This window comes from Callithrix jacchus, chromosome X, assembly GCF_049354715.1.
Source record: "Callithrix jacchus isolate 240 chromosome X, calJac240_pri, whole genome shotgun sequence".
In the NCBI taxonomy this organism is placed as follows: Eukaryota; Metazoa; Chordata; class Mammalia; order Primates; family Cebidae; genus Callithrix; species Callithrix jacchus.
Genome location: NC_133524.1, coordinates 6,818,088 through 6,843,132, shown reverse-complemented (window position 1 = coordinate 6,843,132; position 25,045 = coordinate 6,818,088).

Here is a 25,045-nt window from a genome sequence, read left to right as displayed (position 1 = left end):
ATCATCTTTATAATGCCTGGGATATATGAATGAAAGAAGTGTGAGGTAATGCCCCTGTGGTCTCTCTTCTCCACTAAGAAGGGACATTTTTCTGTAGCAACTTGAAGACATGCCAAGGTCCTGGCTAACCAAAAATAAATAAATAAATAAATAAATAAATAAGAATTCAGCTTGGGAGTAGGGAAGGAACAGCTGGCTAGCATATTGGTTTGGCTTGGCCACATGCTATGGGATAACATGCAAATCTGATGCCTTCAATTCTCTTCACGTCCTTATCCCCAAACACATGTGTCCAGCCAGCGAGCAGATTTTTCTACTGAACATACAAGGACTTGTTCTCATGCCACTGCCTGTGGGAAGGTTACTTCTTTACAGTGATTTGCTTCCTGGCATATCCCTGCAAGGCAACCATTTCTTCTTTAAGGCTAGGGACTATTTCTTGTTCATCTTTTTGTCCTTGGTCTTGAGTACTGAAAAATATAAGGCACTTCAAACATGCTGTGGGCTCACTATTTAAATCTTGTGTTTATCCCAAGGGTAGGTAAGGTTACATCTATATTTTAATATCTTTCTTTCACTGTGTGCAGATAACTTAACTCATTTTGATAAGCCAGGAGAATGACTGTCATACTTAACTAAAATAATGAATGTAAACCTGCTTGGGAGCTACTGTAGCCATGATCATTCTCCCTTATTCTGACCATGGTAATTCAAGGAGAAAGGAAATGGGAAGGGAATTCTGTCAAGCAAAGGGTGGCTTTATCTATCCTATCCAGGCATCAAAATCAGACCATAAATGTGATACAGCTTTATGCATATAAAGGGTCATTTCCTGGAGGCACACATTATAACTGCAGAATAAAATTTACATTCCTGCAGGCTCTAATTTCATATTTATGAAATTTTTATAGGTTTTCTAATAGAGATGAAGCCTAAAGTTTTGCCAAGGTGTGAAAAATATTTTATAGTGAATGGATGGGTACGTGGATTTTCTTAAGACATGAGAACAAAAATACAAGTTGTTGAAATGTTTTCTAAGGAAAGACTAAAGTATTCTGGACATGAATAATACACTCTGCATACCACTAGGAACTTAGATATGTATCACCCTATGTACTGTACATCATCTTTTTTTTTTTTTTTGATACGTGGGAGCCAGAGATGGGGTCATGCTACTAATAACCAATGGATATGTTGGAAGCTAGGTTTACCTGACTCTAAAATCATTTCCTCTGCTAGGTTTTGCTCCTTATTTAGATGCTGCCCTTCTTTTGTCTTTAGATATTTTTTTCAGGCTTCCTTTTCCTAAATGGAGCTGGTACCCTCATTTTGGCTATTCGCTTCATGAACATATTTTCTACAGTCAAATTTAGCCACTTTCACTTGTCTATTCTCGTTAACAAATGCTTCCCAGCATCTATAATACAGATGCATATATTTCCATCTATCTGCATATGGCAAATGGATATTTCAGCCAACTGGATTATCATTCTGAATATCTGTCCTCATACATAGAGATGAGGGCAAACGTAGAGCACAGTCTAGTGACAGCCAGCCTTAGGAGACACCTTTGATCTTTGGGCCTGCAGCTGCCCTTCCTTCAGGACGGGGCTGCCTTGCTTCAGCTGTCCTGAAATGAGACATCATGTGCTGTCTTCATCGCCATCCTCTGATGGCAAGCTAGGTCCTTGCACACCATGCCTTTTCTACTAATATCACACACACCAATAACTCACTCATGTCCAAACATCTGTTTCCATTGAAACACGTGGAGAGGCAGAGACACAGTTATTCTTGCAAATGCAAGTACAGAAACTCTGCAACAGACTACTAATGGTACAAGGGGGGAGGCTAAATTTCAGCTCACAAATAATGCAGTCAGCAATTTAATTTAGGTCGGTACTTCTTTGGTTATCAGGGAAAAGAGTAAAAGTTTGGCAGTAGTTCTGTTATGCTGTGGCTATCATCTAATGCCTGAGAAAGGAATTACAAAGAGCCAATATAGGGTAAGACAACTGCGCACATCCCTAGATATCAGATTACTCCACCTGTGCACTGTTAAATGTTTATGGAGTGACCTCCATGAGCAATGACAGGGCAGCAAAAGGAATGAAAGCAACCCAAAAGCAAACGAACAGTCAAAAAATAACAACCTTCTTTAACAGCTCTTGAGTGAACACATTTTGGAAACACGGCTGTATAAGTGTTCTCTAGATTGATGGAGGAGAAAAATACAAATGCCCAATAGGCAATCTTTCAGAGGGCTAATTTCCTGCTCTTCATCCTCCACCTGTCTAGTAAGGAGTGGAGTTTCCTCCACCTGCCTCTGTGTTTCCTGGTTGCATTCTGTGACCTTCATACCCTCTGGATGCTAACAGCATTCTATATTCCTATCTCTTTGGGGAATTCCAGATTTCTACATTTTACTGCCTAACTGGCACGACTACTTTGATGCCTTAGGAGACTCAGTCTTAACCATTGCCAACCATATTTCCTGGGCTTCTCTCCTCTGATGATGCATTGCTCTAACAAGAGCCCTCTGCATGTTCTCTCTGAGGAAATAAAGGGTCATGGATACAGCACTCATGCTACCTAGAAGTCAGTCCTAATATCTTTTTCTCTCTAACTGCTCCTCTTCCAACCTAAAACCCATCATAAAATCTCACCTAGACCATGTGTGGTGGCTCACACCTGTAATTGAGCACTTTGAAAGGCTGAAGCAGGCAGATTGCTTGAGCTCAGGAGTTGAAGACCAGCTCTGTCTCTACAAAAAATAAAAAATTAAATTAGCCAGATGTGGTGGTGAGTACCTGTAGTTCCAGCTACTTGGGAGGCTCAGGTGGGAAGAGCAATTGATCCAGGAAGTTCAAGACTACAGTGTGCCATGATAATGTCACTGCACTCCAGCCTAGGTGACAGATAAGACACTCTCAGTAAGTAAATTAATAAATAAAAATAACAAATTTCACCGAGTGTACTCTCAAAAGAAGCCCCAGTTTTGGATTTAAGATGTTGCCGGAGGATGCTTAGGAAAGGTAAAAAAAAATTCAGATAGTCACCAAATAAATAGCACAATGTCAATGGTAAGTACATGAGTAACAAGTACCCAGGAGTGTTGAAAAAGCAAATCACACCTTTGGGAAGAGATGGTCACATTTGCCAGAGGGTTAGTAGACGTCTCTCTGTCCTGTGTCTGTCCATTCCCACTGCTGTAATGCAAAGCGCCAATTTGTCTCACCATTTTTACTACAGAAACCTTCATGTTGAGGCTTTCTGTTTCCATTCTTTCCCCTTCATAATCTGCGTGTTAATTGGCATTCCAAATGATCATTTAAATGTGTCTCTCCGTCATCAAATTATTCTGCTCAAACATCACCCTTGGTCCACCATGGCACTTGCAACGGAATACAAAATTCACAACATGATTTATCTTGCTGTGCAAAACTCCTCTCCTAGGCTGGGCACAGTGGCTCATGCCTGTAATTCCAGTACTTTGGGAGGCCAAGGTGGGAGGATTGCTTGAGGTCAGGAGTTTGAGACCGGCCTGGGCAACATAGCAAGACCCCATCTCTACCAAAAGTAAAAAAAAATTAGCCAGGTGTGGTGGTGCACACCTGTGGTCCCAGCAATTGGGGAGGCTGAGATGGGAGGATTACTTGAGCCTGGGGGGTTGAGGCTGCAGTGAGCAATGATCATGCCACTCCAGTCTGAATGACAGAATAAGACTCTGTCTCCAAAAGAAATAAAACCTTTTGGTTTTGGCTCCCAGTGCCCCTTCCAGCTTCATCTTATGCCCTTCCCCTCTGTGTACTCTGGGACTCAGGCATTTTGATACTTTTTCATCCTATGTGAGTCTCTCTGCCCTTAGGACCCTCATGCAGGCTGTCCTCTGGCTGTACCTAACCTCTCACCCCTTCTTCTTCAGGAACTTCTACTTACCCTTCAATAACCTAGTACCATTTCCTCAAGGAGCTCCTTGTATTTTTTATTTTTATTTTTTTAAGCGACAGGGTCTTGCTCTATCACTCAGGCTGGAGTGCGGTGGCATAATCACAGCTCACTGTAGCCTCCACCTCCCAGGCTCAAACCATCCTCCTGCCTCAGCTTCCAGAGTAGCTGGGACTACAGATGCATGCCACCATCCCTGGCTAATTTTTTTGGTATTTTTTTTGTAGAGATGAGTTCTCATCATGTTGCTCAGGCTGGTCTGGAACTCCTGGCCCCAAGCAATCCTCCTGCCTCAACCTCCCAAAGTCCTGGGATTACAGGCATAAGCCCCCATGTCCAGCCTTCCTCAGAAAAGTCTTTTTCACCAGCCACGAGACCCCTCTCAATTTCTCCCCATAGTATCATATACTGAGGTCCACAGACCTTATACTAATTTGCCATGTATAAAAACCTCTGCAATTCATTATTTTGATGCCCTTCTCCTCCCTGGACTGTGAGGACAGAAACAAAATTGGTTCAGTTTGGCTTTGTCTACTCAGCCCCTAACAGTACTGCATGCACAGGAAATGACAGTTCATATGGTTCTTAAAGACAGATGGTTTTGCCCTCAGGGAATATTTGGCAACTTCTGGAGAAGTTGGTTATCACACCTGGGTGGGTACTAATGGTACCACCTGAACAGAGGCTAGCAATGTTCTAAACATCCTACGCTGCACATCCCCCACGCCCCAAAAAGAATGACCTCACACGAACAAAGAATTACCTGGCCCCAAGTGTGCTTAGTACCAAAATCGAGAAATCCTGAGTTAAATGAGTGAAGGAGGCTGTTTCTGGGAGAGATCAACAGCCACGCAGAGGCCAAGCATCCTTTAAAGAAGAGGGTCTCTCTGGGAATCAAGGAGGAAGCATAGCCTGCACAGACTCCACATCTTTGAGCTTTCTGCAGATTAAGACACTCAAAAGACAATCCCCTCTACACATCACTACAAAGAATGCCGAATCAAGATCTTGAGGATCTCCGGCACTTTTTGTTAAACTGTCGGTGAGATTCTTCTTTTTCCAAAGCACATTTTTCCCCTACCATTCAATAGGCACTATATATTTGAAGAGGCAGAAAGGATGATTGATACTTCATAGGTAAGGAAATTCAGCTTTTGTGAGGTTAAGTATCTTTTTGAAGACCTCAAAGCAAAACACAGAGTAGAACTGTGTCTATGAGTTTCAGGTTTGTGCTCCCTTTACTAGAAGCTGCCAAAGTCCTTCCAGCTGTGAGAGGACGTCAACAATAGTGGAAACAGGAATCAAGAGAGTTATGGTTCTGCAGGAAGGATCAGATGACCAGGATTCTTCTGTTAATTTCCAGCAAGGGTGTAGATACATGCATGTGCCTGGTGCCTGTATGTGTGCATTTTCCTGCTCACAGAATTCCTTTTCTCAGATATGCCATTAATTTTGGAGCTTTTGAGATCCCATCATCTCAAACAATACCATCCTTTTCTAAATGTCTGTACCACATGTACTGCATATAACAACAAAAAAATCAATGAAAACATATGAACTTTAACGTTGAACTAATGGAAACATTCCACCCCACCCCAAATTAAATTACCATATGTTGGCCTGGGAATAAGATTCTTGCAACCATAATTAAAATAGCACAAAAGAAAAGGCATTGATATTCCTTACCTTGAAGCTTTCCCTGTACAAAGTGACATGAGGGGTTGTGCAATTATCTGGAGAATTGATCAATGCAGACTGTTAATATATGAGTCTCACACACCCCGGCCCATTTTTCTTACCTTTCAGTGTTGTAAGTTTCCTCAGTGGTGTAAAATAGGATTGTGCCATTTTCTTCACTACTCAGGAAATGTGTCAGACTCGAAGATATGTAAGTCATTTATCACAATTTTGGGAATTACCACATTCATAAGAGGGAAATTTGAGATAAGGTTGAATCCCTGCAAGGCAGTCTTTTTTTTTAAAAAAAAAAAAAAAAAAGACAATTTTTCCCTCCTGCAGTCACTAAGCTATCTTCCTTTTCATGCTAAAACTAGCTTGCATGCAAAGGGCATGTTTTAGAAGTGGTGATGGGTTTGGAAGCATGATGTATTTATCGGCTAAATGCTGAAAAATGTATTTCATCTCAGTTTTGTCTTAGTCCATATTTTCCACTTGTTTTCTTTAAGGATTTCTTAAGTACTTCCAATGCAATTGGATGTAAATATCTCATCCACCTGTCTCCTCTTCCAATGTAGCTTTCCTCATTGGTTGTCTGATTATTGTTGCTGTGTGATACTTAGGGGTTACAAAGGTAGATTTTGATTAGCATCAAGAATGTTGCATGGGTTTCCATCAGCTGAAGGGCAAAATGCAAGGGTTTCATCGTGGCCTCTGATGCTGTCATGGCTCCTGCCTTACAGCTTGACTTACTTTTATTTTGTTTTATTTTTGAGACAAAAAGACCAAGACTTTTTGTCTCAAAAATAAAAGATTTTGCCCAGGCTGGAGTGCACTGGCAAAATCTCTGCTCACTGCAGCCTCCCCTTCCTGGGTTCAAGCGATTCTCCCACCTCAGCCTCACAATTAGCTGGGATTACAGGTGCCTGCCACCAGGCCTGGCTAAGTTTTCATATCTTTAGTAGAGACAGGGTTTTACCATGTGGCCCAGGCTCGTCTCCAACTCCTGACCTCAGGTGATCCACCCACCTCGGCCTCCCAGAGTGCTGGGATTACAGGTGTGAGCCACCACGCCTGGCCCTCCAGCTCTAGTTATGTTAGTATTTTCCCACAGACTTTATCCCTTATCTATTGTAGCTCCTAGAATCTACTTTCATTGACTCTACTATGGATGCTAGCAGCTTAGAGGCTAGAGCCAAATTACATGTGCCACACCGCTTACACAGTCTGGACCAATTTTCTTAGATGCTCTGTAGCTTAGTTTTCCTCTCTGTAAAATGGGGATGATCATCTCTCCCATTGGCCGGCATTACAATGCTCATGCTACAGAGGAGGAAGTTAAAACACAATGAGGTTCACAGGTCTGATCTCAGGTTGGGGTTAATTCCTCTTTTCTTCTTCATGGTCTTAGGAGGGTGCGGCTATTTGCCCATCCTCTTCGAGCCTCAGTTTTCCTCCGGTAAAATGGGAATAGGATAATTTACCTTCTTCGTAAGAATGCCGTAGGCTCAAGTCAGATAGTGGAAGCATTGCAGCTTTGTAAAATGAAAACTGTGAAGCACAGGCTAACTCCTATCGTTACAGAGATAAATGTTACTATTGGAGTAAATATACACCCATAAGAACCATCCTGGTAGGAGAACTCATTTCTGGTCTTTTGCTCATCGTAAGAGCTCAAGAAAAGGTAAAAAAGATATTGCATTAGTAAGACTCATTGTTGCCTTCACTCACCCTAAAACTTTCCATTTACTCCTGTATTTGTTTCCTTTTATGTCATGCTCTCTGACAAGCAGCCAACACATCTTTGCTCCTCGTTCTCTTTGAAGCCAAATTCACCACCGGAGGCACACGCTAGCACCTACTAACAGGGCTTACCTTAGCTAGGAGTGCACAGAAAAGGGCCTTTGCATATTTAAAATTAATTACAAAGAGATGCATGTTAACCAGCAATGAGGAATTATTACAGCTGGGGTTTCTTCTTTTTAGAAAAGAGTCCCTTTGGCAAGATTCAGGCAGCCACAGGAATACAAGCTAGACCTTAAAAAGAAAACCACTTACTGTAATGCACCTAGGCACAAGGAAGGTGTGTATGTAGGGGGCTGGGGAGTGGGGAGACTGATCTATGACTGGTTATATTTTGTTTTGAAAATAAAAGCAATCTAAATGAACAATGACACGTTCCACCCCGCTAGCGTTTGCCTTTTCTCCCCTCACCTCCTCCACTTTTTCTGAACACTACTCCTTTGCTCAGCCAGCAGTCATTGGTTCTGTAAGCGACAGAGCAACACTATATTTCATGCAGTTTAGGAGGATGTTTCTTTGCATTGCTTTCTATACAGAAATGTCAGCTGTGACGACTTACCCATCTTCCAGGAGAAACTGGGGTCTGCCACATAACACAGGGGTGTGGATTTTCAAACCCTTGGCAAAGGCTGTATTTGGACCCAAAGTTACTGGATGGAGGGCTCTTTGCAGCCAACCGGCAGGAAACAAAATTGTGTAGGCTTTTAATATCCTTTTCTTTTTCTTTTTAAGTAGCTGCAGAGCAGTATTACATTAAATTAGACTCCGTGTACTTAATTCTACTGGGGTTTCATCAAACAAGGCTTGCTTCCCTGGGATCGAACAGCAAATCTTTGTGGGCTCTGTCAGCAGGCTGAGTCCTCCATCCATCAGGCTCAAAGCTGGAAGGCACCAGTGGCATTTCAGGTGGTGGCAGGGAGCATTATTTCCCCCTCTGGCAGTTCTTGCAGTCAGAGAAGATGAAGAGGAAGAGAGGGAGACAGGCTATTTGTATGCAGCCGGTGGACTCAGCGGGCAAGTCGGTAGCAAATTGCGATCTTAGGCAAGTCTAGGTTGTTAACAAGAATAGGACCCTCTTTCTTACTCAGAAGCCCAAGAAATTGACCACTAGAATGGCTTGAGTTGTGAATATCGATCAGTGACAGTGAGAGGAGATGTTTGCCATCACTCATGCTCGAAGGCCTAATTAACAGAGGCCTGCTTGCTAAATTAGATAAAATTTAGTGTTCACTGAAACTAATGCGATGTTGTCCAAGGGTCCTTCACCTAACAGTGGAAAATCAAGTTTAAGTGGTTGGAAATGGGAGTGCTGGTGAGAACTGAAACATTGCAGAGAACAAAATACGCAGATTTTAAAAGAGTTTGCAGGGGCCAATCAGAGGAACCTAGAGCCAGTAGCCCCTTTTTAAGTGTAATAACTAATTGCCGTCCTAAAGAACTAATATTAAGAACTGTTGGTGGTGGGTGTCATTTTCTTTCATTTTTCTTATCTAATGAGAATGGAGAGTTTTCTTCTGTTAGATAAACATAGCAGGGGATACAGATTTTTAGCAATTTGGTTGCATGAGGGAGATAACAATATTACAATTTGAAATTCATTATTTAATATTTTGAAAGGCAGGACTGGGGAGAAGAACTATTTCAAAGTCGCAGTGTGGACTAGAATCTGAAAGAGAAAACTGTGATCCATTACCTGGTGATTTTAATTGCCAGACCAGTTTTTGCATCTGTGATGTGTGTCAAATACAATTCTTCCTGTTGTATTCTAATTTATCACTGATGCAACATGTTAGTTAAGTAGTTCATGTCTGTTAGGGTTTTGGAGACTTCAACAAAGAAAACCTCATCTTCCTTAATATTACTCTCTAAAATAGATACTAATTTCATCTTTCTTGGGAAACTAACTAGAAGAAAAAAGAGTTTTATACTGGGTTGGTTACCAAAGTCATAGTAACAGGATGATCTAAATGCAATTTGTGGATCACACTGTTAAAGCCCAATTTTTTTTTTTTAAACGAGAGTTTTACTCTTGTTGCCAAGGCTGGAGTGCAATGGCACGATCTCGGCTAACTGCGACCTCCGCCTCCGAGGGTCAAATGATTTTCCTGCCTCAGCCTTTTGGTAGCTGGGATTACAGGCATGTGCCCCCATGCCTGGCTAATTTTGCATTTTTAGCAGCGACGGGGTTTCTCCATGTTGATCAGGCTGGTCTTGAACTCCTGACCTCATGTGACCCACCTGCCTCAGCTTTTGAACTTTGATAGAATAGTGATAAGATTTTGCTTTTTACCAATGTATATTCAACTTTTATTTGTCTCTTCCTATTAAGTTTTTCAAAAAATAAATAGTCTTCCTCTGCTTTTCCCAGGCCTGGATCAAAAGCTAAAAATGCTGTTTATCTTTCATTTTGGTAATATGTTTGAATATATAGAAATAAAGATTTTTTTAAAGCCCTCCAAATTGTGTTTTAAATATTGAGAATTAATCTTAAAATACCTTTATGTATTTATTTTGCAAGCTTAGCTAAGAGTATTTTAAATTCCTTTTAAAATACTTTGGTTTTTCAGTGAAAAACAGACTTCCAGCTAACAACTACATAAATGAGTCATGAGTCCACACTTCCTCTAAATCCTTCAGGTAAATTAGAATCAAATGACATAGTAAAGAAGAAATTCTACTACATCACTGTGAACTTAAGAACTTGTTTTAAAGGATGAAGGTTAAAGTTTAGCAATTAACCACATATCATATCTCATCTGTTTTGCATCTTATTTTGGTTACGTAAAGAGATCACTTGGGCTAAGCATGGTGCCTCATGCCACCTGTAATCCCAAAGCTTTGGGGAAATAAGATTGGAGGATTACTTTAGACCAGAAGTTCCAGGCTACCCTGGGCAACATAACAAGACCTTGTCTCTCTACAAAAAAAAAAAAAAAAGAAAAAGAAAAAATTAGCTGGTCATGGTGGTGTGAACCTACAGTTCCAGCTACTGGGAGGCTGAGGTGGGAGGATTGCTTGAGTTTTATGCTGCAGTGAGCTATGATCATACTATTACATTCCAGCCTGGGCAACAGAGTGAGACCCTGTCTTTAAGGGGGGAAAAAAAAAGATCACTTAGAGATTGCTCCACAATTATACTGAGATGATTCTTTTGAATGTTTGCATGATATTTGATTGAAAGGATATACCATAATTTACTTAACTATTATTCTACTGGTAGACACAAGTTATTTCTAATTATTTCTGCTTTATTATAAAAAGTTACATATCAGATATTCTTATACTTCATGAAACAGAACCAAACTGTTTTAATTAGAATAGGTTTAAAATATACTTTAATATCTGTGGGGCATCATTTTCTCCCTTTATTGCCTTTCTTTTACCTTTTTTTCCAAATGTGAACATGGACATCTGAGAATGATGAAAAAAAAATATTTTATAATGCAGTACTTTCATTTGGAAGAGAGTATGCATTGTAACATGATATGGTTTGGCTGTGTCCCCACCCAAATCTCACCTTGAATTGTAATAATCTCCATGTGTCAAGGGTGGGGCCAGGTGGAGATAACTGAATCATGAGGTAGTTTCCCCCATACTGTTCTCATAGTAGTGAATAAATCTCATGAGATCTGATAGTTTTACAAACAAGAGTTTCCCTGCACAAGCTCTGTTGCCTGCCACCATGTAAGATGTGCCTTTGCTTCTCCTTTGCCTTCCGCCATGATTGTGATGCCTCCCTAGCCATGTGGAACTGTGAGTCTGTTAAACTTCTTTCTTTTATAAATTGCCCAGTCTTGGGTATGTGTTTATTAGCTATTAACAGTGCAAGAACAGACTAACACATAACACACTGGCTATAATATTTGGAAGAATGGGATTGTGCCAACTGTTGAGTTTCTTATACATAATTATTAATGTAGTTTAATTAGTTATTGAAGTAGTCAGACCAACACTGTTGATACAAATTTCATTGATGTCAATGTCAAATGATGCTGAAATTTTTCACCTCAGCTATCATCATCATAATTTAATCTTGTTCCCAATATGAAAGATGGCATTGGGGATTGTACTAGTTATCTAATGCTGTGGAACAGAAAAACCCAAAATGTAATGGCTTACAACAACACACATTTCTTTTCTCACTTTGTCTATGACTTAGCAATCCTGGAGTGGCTGAGCTTGGTATTTATGGCTCAGGCATCTCATGAGATTGCAGTGAAGATGTCATCTGGAGCTGATGTCAAAGGCTTGACTGGGGCAGGAGGAACCACTTGTAAGATGGATCATTTATATACCTGTTATCTGGAGGTCTCAGTTTTTCACTGTCTATTGGAAGAAGACCTCACTTCCTCACCATGCAGCCTTCTCAATAGAGCTGCTTGAGTGTCCTTACAAGATGGTTGCCAGCTTTCTTCAGGATAAATGACCCAAGAGAGAGCAAGACAAAAACCATAATCTCTTTTATGACCTAGCTACAGGAGTCATGTACCATTATTGTGCAAACAATAATATTTTATTGATCTAATAAACCAACCCTGATACAATGTAGGTGAGGACTATATGAGGATATACATTACAAATGTTGGGGACTGTTGGGGGCATTTTAGAGCCAGATAGAGTAATGATTAAGGACTGATACTCTCAGTTCTCACTTTGAAGCCAAAAACAGATCATTTTTATTAGAATTTTCAATTCCATGTGACCTAATGATTTTCTTCCACAATTTGATGCCATCACCAATATGAGCAATTCAGTGCCCTACAGCGATCATAGTTACACATGTACCCTAACAGCAGCCTCTTAATTTATCAGTTTCTTTTTTTTCCAACATAGTTCCTTCTCTTTTCTTCTTTTTTTGAGATGGAGTTTTGCTTTTGTTACCCAGGCTGGAGTGTAATGGCGCGATCTCGGCTCACCACAACCTCTGCCTCCTGGGTTCAAGCAATTCTCCTGCCTTAGCCTCCGAGTAGCTGGGACTACAGGCATGAACCACCATGCCCAGCTAATTTTTGTATTTTTAGTAGAGACTGAGTTTCACCTTGTTTACCAGGATGGTCTCAATCTCTTGACCTTGTGATCGATCCACCCACCTCGGCCTCCCAAAGTGCTCAACATAGTTCTTTTTTTAATTTAACAATTTGTTTTTTCTCCTCTATTGTTAATTCTTCACTTAGGTTGAAAATTATTTCTTTAAACCAAATAGAGCTCAAATTGTTTCTGTCAGACGCATCACAAATTATACCATCTGGCATGTACTCAACAGAGACTACAGTGAGGAACATTTCCAGCAATCTAGTTAAATACTTTTTACTTTCTGGTCCCATTTCATCCATTTATAAGTGCTCTATTTTGTTCTTAAAACTTAGATGAGGTAAATAATGTTAAAAAATGATCGACTGATGTGGTTTCTTGTCCTGTTTTTTATTAACAAACACGTCTCTTCTCTCTCTGTGTCGTCATTCTTTCTATGTTTTTCTTTCTCTTTTTCTCTCTTATTCTATTTTAGATCACAAACATATACAAATATATATACACATAAGTATATAATCTAGAAAGAATTGGACAATCCAGTGATTATGGCAGATATAAACTAAAAAATATAATTTGTTTCAAAGTGAATTATTTACCAGATTCTATATGCCATCAGTAGGCGTGTTGAGATAATAGCTTTGTGGAAGTATTCAATGGAGGAAACACTTTAGGATGTTTGTGCTTTACCCTCCTGGCCAGGAAACTTTGATCTTTCCTTTTTATGCATGCTTCCTCAGCCATAATTTGATTTACTTTAAGTAATAACTTCAGCCACAAATAATCAGTCATAATAAAGGGGCTTGCTGACAAACACTTGCTCATAAAGACTTGTACTCACCTGCACAGAGCCCAGTTAAAGCAAACTATTATCAGTTTCCATCCTTTGTGTATCTCTAGTGATATGCAAGGTGTCACATTTGATAGGCATAGTCAATCATGGCTGTCCACTTGGGGCCTTCTTACGGTCCGGAAAGCAGGCACTAGTGCAGTGAATAAGACATGGGTTTGGGGTTGCTAATGGTTTTGAATAACTGCATTCACTTCTTTTCAAGGAGGTTACAGTTGCAGTTAATTTCATAATTCAGATGGCCAGGATGATTCACAATAGAAAGCTGCTAAATTGTCCCGAGGATCAATTTTCTTTTAGGATTGCACTGGAAAGCTCTAAACTTGCAGTGAAATCTGCTGATGTGCATAGTTACAGGCCTAATTTCAAGGAAGGAGACTCACCCATGAGGAGTTTCTCACTCCATTCTCTAGGAGGACTGATAATCATTATATCACAGCTTTTGACATGGTATATACTCCATTGGTTATACCTCTAAGTCATTTGCTTATTTATTCAAGGAGTCCAATAGAGAAAATATAAGGAAGCAGTTTTTCCTGTATCTCTTGCGTTTCTGCCTGTATTGCATCCAGAGGCACTGACAGCCTGTATTGTGGACATCCTTTTCAAGCATGTGTGTTCAGGTAAAAGTCTTGGAAGATAGAGATGGTGTCTTCCTTTAGGTCAAATGGTAGGTTTCCTTATTCACCATTTTAATAAATATCTACCCTTAGAGGAGAGGTCATGTAGGCTTACTGGTCATCATAAGTATTCAGATCAGGTTCCTATGCACGGAGTTCATCTCCTGTAATGCAGTCCACTATAGGCAAGCATTATGCATCCCTTTACACAGCCCTCAGGATAATGCTGGGGACTGCAGTTCAGGAAACCAGCACAAACACGGCTACTCTGTCTACTGCTATTACTGTGTGTAGAAACCATCCTTTGCCTCTGACCCAGAGGATTTGTATCTTCTGCCACCATCAGTGAAGCTCTAGCAGGCTGACTTGTTAGCCTGAAACTAGGATGAAGTTTCAGACCCTTCACGGTACTTTACAAACAATCCCAACTAAAAAGCAAAGTGAAATACAGTTGCAATCATGAGCCACATCACAACATTGTGTCAGTGACAGACCACGTATATGATGCAGGTTCCCTAAGATTATAATGGAACTGAAAAATTCCTGTTGCTTTGTGACAATCCCAACCCTTTGTAGGCCTAGACAAAGTTGTGTGTTTGTGTTTTAGTTTTTTTTTTTTAAAAAAAAGTTTAAAAAGTAAAAAAAAATCAACAATAGGAAAAGCTTATTAAGATATAAAAAAGTACTTTCACGCATCTGAATGACGTGATTGTGTTTTAAGCTATATTTTTATAGAAGAGTCAAGAAGCTAAAAAAAAACTCTACAAAGTTTATAAAGTAAAAAATTACAGAAAGGTAAGAAGGTAAGAATGCTTTATTATTAAAGAAAGAGGTCGGGCACGGTGGCTCATGCCTGTAATCCCAGCACTTTGGGAGGCCAAGGTAGAGGATCACCTGAGGTCAGCAGTTTGAGATCAGCCTGGTCAACATGGCAAAACCCCATCTCTACTAAAACATAAAAATTAGCTGAGTGTAGTGGCTGGTGCCTGTAATTCCAGCTACTTGGGAGGCTGAGTCTTGAACCCGGGAGGCGGAAGTTACAGTGAGCCAAGACTGCGCCACTGCACTGCAGCCTTGGAGACAGAGTGAGACTCCGTCTCAAAAAAAAAAATGATTAAAGAAAGAAAAATGTTTTTTAAATAAATTAAATGTAATCTAAGTGTACAGTGTTTATAAAGTCTATAGCCGTGTAAGGTAGTGTCCTAGGCCTTCACATTCATTCATTACTCACTGACTCACCCAGAACAACTTCCAGTCCTACAAATTCCATTCACAGCAAATTCCCTATATAGGAGAACCATTTTTAATCTTTCCTACCATATGTTTACTGTACCTTTTCTACATTTAGATATGTTTAGATACATAAATACTATTGTGTTACAATTGCCTACAGTGTTCAGTATGGTAACATATTGTACAGGTTTGTAGCCTAGGAGAAGTAGACTAATCCCACATAACCTAGGTGTGTTGCAGGTTATCACATCTAGGTTTGTATCCTAATGATCATTTCTCAGTATGTGTTCCCATCGTTAAACAATGCATGACTATATTATGAATCCTATATGAATACAAATACCCTTTTTAAACCAGCTTTTGTAGAGGAAGAAACATTTCCTCAAACAGCTAGGTTTTTTCCTGGCTGTAGCTAATAACTCCAGTATTCCATAGTCTATAGCCACAAGTTCACTGGTGGAGGGACAGAGACGGGAGTAGGAAGGATAATAGGTAGTAGGAAATCAGAAGGAGGGAAAGTGCATACACAGTGCGGTCCCATTACATCAAATGATATATTTAAGGTCCAGCCAACTTCAAGTCATTTTTTAAAAAAGCAAAGTTTAAAAAGTAAAAGAAAAAAAATAAAGATAGAAAAAGCTTAAAGAATAAAGATATAAAAAAGTATTTTCGGCCAGGTGTGGTGGCTCATGTCTGTAATCCCAGCACTTCGAGAGGCTGAGGCTGGTGAATTACCTGAGGTTGGGAGTTTAAGAGCAGTCTGGCTAACATAGCAAAACCCCAAGGTAAAAGCCTTGGAAGATAGAGATGGTGTCTTCCTTTAAGCCAATAGAGTTCCTTATTCACCAGTTTAATAAATATCTCCCCCTAGAGGAGAAGTCATGTAGGTTTACTGACATGATGAGTATTCAGCTCAGGTCGTAAACCACAGGGTTCATCTCCTGTAATGCAATCCACTGCAGGCAGGCATCATCCAGCACTTTACACAGCCCTCAGAAGTTGGAAACTTCTGAGGTTTCCAGGGTTTAAAACTGCCCCCATCCTTTCTTCCCTATCCACTTGTTTTCTATTCCTCATAACAATTGTTACCGTCTTTTCTTGCCTCTGTCTGAACAGGCATTAGCCATGGCAAGGGTTAAGCTTTGGGAGTGGGCATCCAAGCAGCAAGTTGCTTTTACTGCAGATGGTGGTCTCTCCTAGCAGGGATGCAGGTAAAGTGACAAGGACATGAAACTACATCCTGTATTGCTCAGCCTTGCTTGACCAAAGTTGGTTGAAAGAAGCATCGGTAATCGGGACTCTAATCCTTTTATGTCTACTTTGAATGCATTCCATCCTGACTCCTGCTGTGGTTTGAATCTTTGTGTCTTTGCAAGATTAATGTTGGAACTTAATTCCCAATTAACATTCAGTTAATTCCCAATTAGTGACACTATCAAGCAATAGTATTAAGAGATGGGGGCCTTTAGGAGGTGATTAGGTCATGAGAGTTCCATCCTCATGGAGGGGATTAGAGCCCTTATTGTAGGGCCTGAGAGAGCAGGCTTATCCCTTTTCTCCCTTCCTGTCCCGTCTATGATGTGAGGACATTTTAGGTTGGTGCAAAAGCAATTGCGGTTTTTGTCACTACTTTCAATGACAGAAAGTGCAATTAATTTTGCACCAACCTAATAATCTGTCTCCTCTGGAGGACACAGCTACATGGCACCATTTAGGGAACTGAGAGCAGCCCTTACCAGATGCTAAGCCTGCTGACCACTTAATCTTGGTCTTCCAGCCTCCAAACCTGTGAGCAATAAATTTCTACTCTTTATAAATTACTCAGTCCAAGGTCAGTGCTATAGCAGCACGAACAGACAAAGACAGTTTCATTCCTTCAGATAAGCCTACCCCCTCAGCTTTCTCTCCAGGCTGTTACCACTGGCAATGCTAAGTTAACCACATGCAATTCTAAGTCCCAGTTTCACGTCCACGTGTGTAAGAAAGAAAAGACTTTTCACCCATTGCAAGGTTCATGGCTGAGACACTTATAACAAAAATCAGATTAGCAAGAAAAAATCAGAGAGATCTATTTAATGTAAATTTTACATTACATGGGAACCTGCAGAAACAATGCCCCAAAGAAACAGGGAAAACTGTCCGTTTTAATGCTTAGGTGATCGAGGTATGTAGAAGTATATAACTGGACAAAAGGCTGTGGGATTTAATAGTAATAAATCGAGAGGAAATGTAACAAGGCCTGTTTGTTCAAATTCATCTTGTCCTCCCTGTGTCTTCAGAGAGGACATTTCTTTATTCTCGGTATAAGGAGGACCCCTTTGGAATGAATCATGACCTACTGAGTCTGGTTCTGTTGCCCAGGCTGGAGTACAGTGGCACAATCTCAGCTCATTACAACCTCCGTCTCCCAAGCTGAAGTAATTCTCCTGCCTCAACCTTCGGAGTAGCTGGGACTACAGTTGCATGCCACCATGCCTGGCTACTTTTTTTGTATGTTTTGGTAGACTCAGGGTCTTACCATGTTGCCCAGTCTGGTCTGGAAATCCTGAGCTCAAGGGATCTGTCCACCTTGGCCTCTAGAAGTACTGGGATTATAGGTGTGAGCTACCACCCCCAGCCCTTTCTCAATTTGTGATAGAGTTACATCCTGTCATCATCAGTGGAAAATATCATGAGTCGAGACTGAGTTGGATCCATCTATTGTACCAAACATTGTTCAGCCTAGCTGACCTTAAACTTGCTCAGAACACTTACATTTGCCTACAGTTGCACATAATCATCTAGCACAAAGCTTATTTTATAATAAAGTGTTGAATATTTTACGTAACTTATTGAATACTGTCCTGAAAGTGAAAAACAGATTGGTTGCATGGGTGATCGAGGTATGGTTTCTACTGAGTGCATCTTGCTTCTGCACCACAATAAAGTTAACAAATTGTTAGATTTCATCTATCATTTCCATTGTCCTCTCCCCAACACTTTGAACAATTACCAGTGGAAATCTTTTGTTATGAAATAGAACATAAAAATTGAGGTTATATATTAATTAGTGTTTTTCTTTAATAAGCAGAGGCTTTAGGAACAAAGTTATAGCCAAAATGTCAGAAATTATATTGGTCTGCTTTAACAGTCATGAATGTATATTTTTCCAAGCTTTTGGCACTGACTACGAAGATAATCCTTGAGTTCAATTCTTAAAATAAAAGCAAACAATTTACCCATATGTATATAATAAGTTCAAGTATAAAAGTCAATTAGCATTTAAAAGAAAGTAATTAATGACCACAGTGTCTCATCCTCAACAGATAAGAAATTATGTTCCAAATTTTGGTCCCAAGTAATTGTGCTATAAAACACCAGGAAATTGTGGAAAATGTGCCAGGAAAAGATAATTACCTACAGTTACATTAAGGATTATATCAATTGGATTGGATTCAGCACTAATGCCACCAAATTTTTAAAAAATAGTATTCTACAGCACAAAAAGCACAAAAACAAAACACAATATGACAAGAGATGGAGAAAAGTGAAAATTGTCTTCAACAATAGCATAGCAATGACCCTCTTCCTTGGGTGTCTGCCTAAATAGAGATTGGCATGCAATGCATTTTGCTGGGTGATCTGTACCCATGTACATAGTTACCAACAGCAGAGACAGATGTTTCAGCTTCTATTGCTTCTGTTTAGCAGTTTTGAGTGGAATAGAAGGAAGGAATTTTATGTTCTCTTGTCATAATGGATATCGTGGGGGGTTTTTTAGGTATTCAAGATTCGAACTATTCCTTGGTTAATTTTTAATGGATTTTTGAGTAGCCCTCAAATCATTTCAGAGCTCTGTCTACTGAGATGAAATCACAGACTTCATGAATCATGGGAGATTTAACCAGTGACATGCTGTTTGGCATTATTAAAATCTTCTAATGTATTAATAAATCAACCTGAGAGAGACAGGGGCTGGGCGGGGGGTGTGGGGGTAGAGAGAAAGAGAGAGAGACAGATGAGAAAGAGATATTTAAGACTGAACATGAAGGATTGAAGGATCTCTGGAAATGCTTCCCAGAGGAAAATATTGAAAACAAATAAACAAACAAACATGGGTTTTGAAAGAAACAGAACCAGTTTCCATTGACTTTCTAAGATGTAGAATGTGGTGTTGGAATATTTTATAAGATCCTGTGGAACAAATTCCAGGAGGATGATGGATGTAATTTAATGCCAGCTCTAAACAAAAAGAGACAGTAAGGGTAATATGGATGGGTGAATGAGAGATTCCCAAATTTTCAAGCAGATTGGATACTTTAATCTGATGCTTAGAAGAGTGAAATGTGCACTCCTAAACTACTGGGAAGTCTGAAAATGCAAAGATGAAAGGTAGCGAAGAATGAAATATCTGACGTCTGAACTAACACGTGTTACCAACACAATGCCCCAAAAGAGTGGATGCTATTGCAGAGAAAAGGGATTCTATACAACATAACAGACAGCATTCATTCAGGGGGTTTCTTTTTCTTCTTTTCTTCTTGTTTTATTTTTTATTTTTTTGAGAAACTGCTGAAAATTTCTTTCAGAGGGCTGTGATCTGTGTAAGACAGATCTCTTGAACTCAGATACTACTATTCTTCATGTGGGATTCACGATACTAAAAAACAGATACCCTGTGTGTTTCTTTGCTAAGGTCTGATTCTGCTTCAGGGTTGGAACATCCAAGACACAAGACTGAGTATGTCTATCCCACTTCTGTGTTCCTCATGCCAGGCATTCTGTCGGGCACCTAGTAGATGATTCAGTTATTGAAGAAGTGAATGAAGATGGAAATGACATTGAGTTGATGATTGAATGAGTCCACAAGTGACCTATAGAATCAATGCCATGAGGCTTTGAAAGACGAGGAAACAGTGCATTGAGTATTTCTGAAGGTGATTGGGCTTGGTGGAGACCTTACATGATAGTTGAAATTTAGAGAGACATGACCTGGGTCATTTCTCAGACAAAAATGAGCATGGCATGTTCAGGTTCCATCATACAGGACCTCAGTGCAAGTAGAAGAGAAAGCCTCTCATTAACTTGAAAAAGGAAAGCATACACTGGGCAAGAATCCAGGACCTTACAAATGCCATCAAACCCATAGCTGTTTATAACAGATGCTGCCCAATTTGTCTTTACATGTCAAATGCCTTCCTTATAAAGTTGCTGGGATTTTTTTGGTAGTTGTGATAGGAATAGAAAAGATATAAGAGAAATATACTATGTAATATGTTTGCCATATTGCTCATTTCTTGTTGGAACATATTTAGGAGAGTTAACATATTTAGGAAAAATGAAGTTAAAGCACCAGTTTATAAAATAAGAGAATTAAAGTGTTTTTTTTCTTATAGTAAACTTACCTAATGATTATGTTTTAACCGGAAGAAATGGAAAACTGCAAAGTATGTGTAAGATTGGAATGCCATCCTGGGAGATAACACAATTAAAGTGCAAGAAGTGTCAATTTCTATGAAAATGAAAACCATTAAAAAAGAAATATAATTTGAAGAAGAATATTCAAACATTGAAATGGGAAATCTCTTGGAAATGAATCCCTGGGTAGAAAGGAAATTAGCTAATGGATTTTCTTACCTATATGTAAAGCATTTGCAGAATAGAAGATTCTTAAAAACAAAATAAAATCACAGGTAGTGCAACGTAGTTTGAGTCCATACATTTAAGTAGGCAGTTGCTAACTGGTGGTGACTATAAGACACAACACACTTTAGGGAATTATCAGTGATCGAATTAAATCAAATCAGAATAACGAATTACTCACTGATGTGTTCAAAGGATGACAGTCAATGTGATCACAAGCATCTCTGAGAGGGAAATTAAATTTAGTTATTCATGGAAATCATGTAAAAAATGTCATGGAAAGATTAAGGTTCTGGTTAGGGTTTGCTGAAGATGCCATGTAGTGATTGCACTGGATTATGTGGGGATGAGGGCTTTGAGTTTTGCCTTTAATTCTTTCCCTGAATTTGTCATCATGTTCCTTGCCCATCCTGGCATGTGCATTATGGTGTATGCAATTGCTACCCTACAAACACCTTCTTAGGTATTTATGATCCCCTTGAAAATGAAAGACTCGTCTACACAGGTTGCACACTCATTTTTACTCTGCAGCTTGTGAAGATTAATCATTGACCTGACAAAAACAGCATTCCAAGGAGTCAGGGTAACTAGGACAATGTTTGGATAGACAATACATTAAGGAGGATTTTGACAACTGGTCAGGAAGCAAGTCTGCATTATTGTTGCCTAGGAAAAAGCATTCTCAAGTCAAAGAGACTAAAGACGTGGCTATACCTCTCAGATGCTGAATGGGACAGAATTTGTAGGATAATGAAGATGGACAGGAAATTCCTTCACCTTGGATAAAGATTGCTGACGGTGCCAATGCTTCAGAGCTGTTTTCCCTTCCTTAGACTCTCCACCCTCTCAGATCTAGCAAATCAGTTTATTGACATGTTCCAGAAGTAAGACCTAATTCTGGAGGGGTACCAGCCCTGATCCCCAGGATCTATGCTGCTGGGAATGAAGACATGTCCAATAATGTCCGTTTGTCTGATCCAGTGCATACAACCAAGCAGCATAAAGCACAAAGAACATTTGCACCCTTTTTCCAAATATAGGAAATGAATAACAAGTCCTAATTAGAATAGAATGATGTGTACATCACCCAGTGACCAGAAGATGTTTATGTGAATGCATTTGTAAAGCTTCTGCTGGAGGCTATCTAAACTAAAAAACAGAGACAATTCGCATAGTGGTTAGATTTATGTGTCAACTCGACTGACTAAGGAATGCCCAGACAGATGGTGAAATGTATTCTGGGGTGTGTTGTGAGGGTGCTTCCAGAAGAGATTAGCATTTAAATCAGGAGACTGAAGAAAGAAGATCCACCCTCACTTATGTAGACGGGCATCATCCAATATATTGAGGGCCCGCGTGGAACAGAACAGCTGAAGAAGGATAAATCTGCTTAAGCTTATTGAGCTGAGACACCCATCTTCTTCTGCCCAGGGACACTGTCATGCTTCATTCTCAGGCCTTCAAACTTGGACTGAATCATATCATTGGCTTTTCTGCTTCTCTAGCTTGCAGATGGTGGAATTTGAGACTTCTTGGCCTCTGCAAGTGCATGAGCCAAATTCTGTAATAAATCTCTTCTTATATCTCTCTCTTTATTAATAGCTTATTGGTTCTGTTTTCTCTGGAAAACCCTGACTAAAACAATCCATTTGTGAGTCCTAATGGGAAAAGTACAGTTATCTGCAATATTCCACAAATTAAAAGCCCATTCATAATTTTTCACAAATTGAAAACATCACCACCTGTGTTCATTGCCTAATTATTGACTGGTGATGAGCGTGTACTCCTTCCTGGGGCTCACAAAATTCAATGTTCAGTAAATCCTTCCATTAGAGGAAAGAGGTATTTATCCAGACCCCAAGAGTGGATTCTGGAATCTTGCACAAGAAAGAAATCAGGGCAATCCACAGTGCAAAGTAAAGTGGTGAAAGTACAGCTACTCCATAGACAGAGTAGGGCGTTTCCAAAAGTAAGAGGAGGAACACGTCCACCGTAGGGACAAAACTTACACGTACAATGAAAAAAAGATTGTGGGGAGATGTGCTCTGCTACAAGGATTTGTGATACAGGACTAATTGCTTTATTACTATATTACTATATCAGTATTTTTATCATCTTTAAAGCAAAATTAGGAATGCTTCTTTCTCGAGACATCAGGATATCAGGACACTCCCAATTCTGGGTCTATTTACTAAACATTATTAACCATGAACATCTAGAGGCTAGGAACACCTAACTTTCTGGGAACGCAGCCCAGCAAGTCCCAGCCCCATTTTCCTAGCCCTCACTCAAGATGGAGTCTCTGTGGTTCCAGCACCTCTGACACTGCTTCTCCCAGTTTGCTGCGCGAGGGTGTGGGAATGATAATATGTGCAGGACCTTGGGCCAGTTTGTTTGAAAAAGATGCCCATATTCTTTGCAGCATGAGAGAAATCATGGAGAAATGGTCTCATTCTCATAAGGCAAACTCAGATTTCCTGGTGAACCAACTGAATCTCTTCCTTTGAAAATGTTGGCTCACTTCATTCCACACAAAGCAGAGAAAATATATTAATTAAAGATCCTACAAGCGACACTTTTCAGACATTTTTAAACATGTCGACATGACTGTTCATGAGCTTCTAGACAAGCTGTTGGATTTTTGGAAGATTGGATGCCAGGGAAGGCCAATCCTATGGTGGAGGCCATTGCTCAATGTGCCCAGTATTGCCAGAAATTGTAGATGTGTTTTATTTATTGTACTGTATTCTATTCTATTCTATTTTGAGGCAGAGTCTTGCTCTGTAGCCCAGGCTGGAGTGCAGTGAAGCGATCTCTGCTCGCTGCAGCCTCTACCTCCCAGTTCAAGATTCTCCTGCCTCAGCCTCCTGAGTAGCTTGGATGACAGGCACCCGCCACCACGCCCAGCTAATTTTTATATTTTTAGTAGAGATGGGGTTTCACCATGTTGGCCAGGCTGGTCTCAAACTCCTGACCTCAGGTGATCCACCCACCTTGGCCTCCCAAAGTGCTGGGATTACATGTGTGAGCCACTGTGCCCGGCCATTACATGTGTTTTAAAATGTATCCAGGGATGGAGCTGTACTGTTCACAGGCAGGATTTGTATTTAGAATGGAAGAGACAGAAACAGCTACTCAGACACCGGAATTTCCCAGTCTGGCATGGACCCAGGAGTACCCAATACTATCCATGCTCCCAACAATTATGTCACATTTCTAGCACTACGTGGTTTAAGACCATGAGCCTAAATTATGTCTTAGACGGGGAAGACATGATGTGGTTTTTATAGGCTCTTAAATATTCAAATGGATGATTCAGAAAAAAAAAACATCCTCTTGAGAAAAGGACTCCGACAAGCATTTCTCTTCACCAGGCTTGCCAAATCCAGGCAACACTATGTCAGGTATGACCCAACCCGCCCAGGTATATAACCACCAAAAGAACAGAGTTTCTCAGCCTTGGCATTAGTAATGCTATAGGTTGCGTAATTCTCTGTCATGTGCATGCTAAGATACTTAGCAGCATCCCTGGCTTCTACATACCAGAAGCCGGTATCGATCCTCCAATCCACAATTCTGAAAGCCCTAAAGTATTCCCAGACATTGCTTTGCTAAGGATCCCCTCTCTGAGAACCACTTCCCTAGTGGAACTATTTCCCCTGGACTTTACAAAAGAAGGCAAGGGATTTACTGGGAGTCTTTAAACTCACTCTCCAGAAAGAGACTTCCGGGTAGTCTATGACATGCAGCTTCTGGTCCAAAAAGAAAAGCAAAAGCCAAATCAGGCTTTCAGGTGTAGGCAGCTCAAACCATACCTTTGCTCCTCCAGAGGATAATGAGAGGCAGGAACCTACCTGTTCCTTGTTTGTCCATGCATTAATACTTTCATCTCTGGGTCCAAAACTGGCAGAGAAAAAGCATTTTGGAAATGTTGCATGCAACTTTATCCCAAGAAATCATCGCATGACACAGATTTATCATGTCAGAATGATCATAAAAAAAGAGTGCTGGAATGGGTGACCCATGGCCTCTTAGACAGATGTGAATCCCTTGAGAATGAACCAAATTTGTATTACCTGGACATGTTAGAATATCAGACCCATAAAAGTTTGATGAATGAATACCTTTCACTACCACGTCATGCCATGATGTGACATGTGATTGTTGGTATGGTATGTGATTCTTGTTGCTCTTGCTATTGTTGTTGTTGTATGTGTGCATGTGTACATGTGTAGCTTGGAGAATGGTGTTTCATCCTAATAGG